The sequence below is a fragment of the Schistocerca americana genome, chromosome 4 (assembly GCF_021461395.2).
Source record: "Schistocerca americana isolate TAMUIC-IGC-003095 chromosome 4, iqSchAmer2.1, whole genome shotgun sequence".
Taxonomy (NCBI): Eukaryota; Metazoa; Arthropoda; class Insecta; order Orthoptera; family Acrididae; genus Schistocerca; species Schistocerca americana.
The window spans coordinates 772,504,946-772,509,041 of record NC_060122.1 but is presented as its reverse complement, the minus strand read 5'-3'; positions in this window follow the sequence as shown (position 1 = coordinate 772,509,041).

Here is a 4,096-nt window from a genome sequence, read left to right as displayed (position 1 = left end):
ACATCACACACATCCCTGCCCGAGGCAGGATTCGAACCTGCCTTCATAGCGGTCGCGTGGTTCCAGACTGAAGCGCCTAGAACCACTCGGTCACAGAGGCCGGCGAACGTCTATTCCTCACAACCTATATGTGCAATGTTTCATTTGGTTTCAGACTGAAAGCAAACATAGTTCTGACAACACTGTTAATTAGCTGTAAATTTCCTGATTTCATGTAGGACACGGTGAATAGGTTTATTGCTGTGTATGTATGTGAGTGAATCCAATACACACGCTCAGTCCTTTGGCGTATACGCCCTTCACACTAGTATTTCACAGTAACATAATAATATTTTCGCTCCGTTAATCCGTCACACTCGTGTGTGGCAATTGACTTATGTTGATGCGCATCATTTGATCACGTCACACATAAAATTCTCTGTTGTATGCAGTCGATGCAGAATTTCAAACTACTTCAGCACAGGACGTCGGAACCAAGTAGAAGGCTGTACTTTAATCATTAACGATGTAATTAATGTAGGCACCTGAAATCATTATAAAGTTCACCACAAACACACATCACAGAAAGCATTTGTAGCGAGAAACAACCTTTACGCACTAAAGGCAAACGGGTGAGTTGATTCAGTAAATTATTTGTACAATTTTGTACTTTCGGTCAAAAGTAACAATTTTTATTTGTGAATGATATACCAAGTGATTTCTTGATCCAAACCCAGTTCAGCCAAATACTTATAATCCTCAAATTCTGAAAAATAGAAAAAACATTCTGTGAGGTACTTGTTTCAAAACTGGACTGCAGTAACTTTCCTTTTTCTCATATTCTGCCGAAAATAACGTTAGTAGACTTTTGATTCATGATTAATTACGTTAATAGTGGTACATTTGAACAGAACCGATTGGGATAGATGATGTACTTGTTTCTGATCTCAGTAATATACATGTGTGTTTGTGTGTGCTACCTCCGTCTACATATGCTTTTTGTTAATACGTTAGGTTCACAACAACCTGGATAACGGCATCTAAATAAATAATTATAGTACATTTCTGTACGTACCCTGTTTGTCAGGTGAAGTCCGAAATGAAAGGGGATTTGAAATTCTCGCAACTAAAATGCTTGGACACTATATGAATTAGCCTCAGGTCACATTTGAAGACCTCACATGACTGTTAAAATTTATTACAGCAGCACACGGCTTATGCAATTAACAAAACAGAACCTTTTTGCCACGTTTGAGTAAAAACCACAAATCATTGTTTACTTATCACCTGTCAAAAATATATGTGTCCGTGGTGGACAATTCCTCGCGTGAGAAATGCTTTCCAGAGTTTTCTACCGGAACACTGTTGTTGGTCTTAAATTACTGGGAAAATTGGTAAAAAAAGTTCTTTTAGATTCATGTACTTCATATAATTCTTGACGGAATTTAAAAATTTGAAATCCTACTCATGAAAACATATAAGCATTAAAGGCAGAAACTGTGAACACATCTTGAGACTGTGTAACTCACAGTGTCAAAATTACCCAGGCTATAGTCATCGAATATTTGAGGATGAGAACACTCAGCGACTTGCTACAAATTTAACACATAATGTCTAACAGTTTTGAAAGTTTTTGTCTATGACACCTTCCAGAAAAAAATGAAAAGATATATAAGGCTTCCGTTTAATACATTTCGCTCGCCATGGTGTAGAACATAATCATCAGACGTGACGTTTCAGTTCATAATTTCTTTACAGATAATTCTGTGAGCAGCACATTTTGCCGACTGAATATTTATCTGCAAAATTACAGAATTTTCATAAAAAAATAAATAGTTTCTCATTATGCACTGTTTTCCAAAAAAGATTTTACGTGAACATGTAAAGGTATATGCCTTTTTCTTTTTTTTACCAATTTCGGGTTTGTCTTTTCAGTTCGTCTACAGGTGAATAATCCGAAGCTAAAAAAGGGCTACATATTAAACCGTCCTTACATGCTTAACGTCAAATATTTAACACATGAGCTCATTTGTAAATTAATCAGACATTTGAAGCTGTTTTGTACAGGAGAGCTGGATTCTTTAAGGAAACATGGGTGGAGGGGTCACTGATCTTTCCTAATTAGAATTCTCGACTCCCAGCCAGTACTCAAAGGTCGGTCGCACAATAGATTTGCTTTTTAGTGTAAGAATTACATGTCCTCGGATTTCTTCCAGTCAACTGCAGTCTGGCACCTGCTCTTCCAACAGCTAATCTGAGTGATCGTTACCCCTTAATTCACTCCTGCTGCGTACTCCTGCTTATTTTATGAATGTGACTGTTTACAGCTTTATATCATCAGTCACGCAGTCAAACAAAAATATATCTAACCAGGCCTATAGATGGTCAGACATTCCAAAATCACGAGTGTTGCTCACTAGCTGGGAGTGTGGAACTCCACAGACCATCTTCCGTACGGGATAACAGGAGGCTGTAACTCGGGCGCTGTTACCCGATGGCCGCTGGATCTCACAAAGGAACGGAGCAAGGTGTGTGCCACAAGGACGCATTCTGCTGAGTCAACGTTGATTGCAGCAGTGCATATTTTCGGTCTAAAATTTAAATGAAACCATAACGCGAAAGCATATAACATGTCAAATAATACTTTAGCAGACTGACATCAGTGACTGCTTTCCTTGAAAACTAGAATGAGCTCCGCCTTCTTCCAGTCGCATCAAACGCTTTATTGACCAAGGTATCTACAATAGACAGCTGTTAGAAGGCGTGATAATTCTATCACATCGCCTATGCGTAATAAATGGAAATGTCGTGTGGCTAGGGCCTCCCGTCGGGTAGACCGTTCGCCTGGTGCAGGTCTTTCGATTTGACGCCACTTCGGCGACCTGCGCGTCGATGGGGATGAAATGATGAGGATTAGGACAACACAACACCCAGTCCCTGAGCGGATAAAATCTCCGACCCAGCCGGGAATCGAACCCGGGCCCTTAGGATTGACAGTCTGTCACGCTGACCACTCAGCTACCGGGGCGGGCGCCTATGCGTAATGATACAGGCTTTCTATTAGGTCCAATTATCTCTCCTCTGTTGAGCGATTTCACACGATTTTTTTTTCTGGAATCATTTACCCTAAGTAGTGCCACATCGACACTCGTGCGATGGTTAAAAGAAAGAACCATAATAATTTCTTCCGCAGTGAAACATTTACAACGCTAGGACTTACTATTTTAGCATTATACCGTTCTTGTTTCGTGTCGGTACCAGTATGATAATGAATAAATAAATATTCGTTTACAGACCGTAGCTTCTAATGATATTCATCAGATCTAAAGGCATAATTCTACTTTAGGATTCATTGAAGGCTTCCAGCAACGCTTGTCTTACGTTCACCATAGTTTCACTGAGATTTCGTTAATCAACGAGGCTTTGATATGGTTTGATTGCTCTTAACTTCCGCACAAACTATCTATCACGATTAAAGAACCACAGTGGGTATCCAAAAATTTCCTCGGCATGGACATCTCCTACAAGGAATTTCATCCATTTACACTCCACATTTTCGTCCCCAGAGTTGTATAATATGGCATTTTCCTATCTTTCTCAACAATAGTTCTACAACAGCTTTATGGCAATTGATGTGCTTCTGTAAATTAACTGATTAGGATAGCTGAGGTCCGTTAGTTACTAGATCAAAGAAGTTGCTCTCACGACTCAGTTCTCCAACTGCTAAAACAAATTTTCATAAATCATTCAGCTGTTTCTACCCCTTGCACTAATTTTAATCGCGTAACTCATTCCATAACTTAGAATTCTTCCCCTGTCACAATACTGCGATCAGGAAACCTACGTAATTCTCTAGGGTTACTCCGAAGCCATGTGCCACAACAGCTCCTGAAGCAGAAAGTTTGTAAAATCATACAATTATCTGGTTTGTCCAGTCTCTGCCACTTCACTTCATTTACATTATTTCACATTCAATATCTTTGATAACGAGATTTTTGCAGTAATAAATACATCCTCATTGACAACTAGCCTTTTCATCACATACATATTCCACTCTGGATTTAAGATGTCGCTCCTTTTAAGTTCTGTGCCTCGTACTATGACGGGCATTATTATC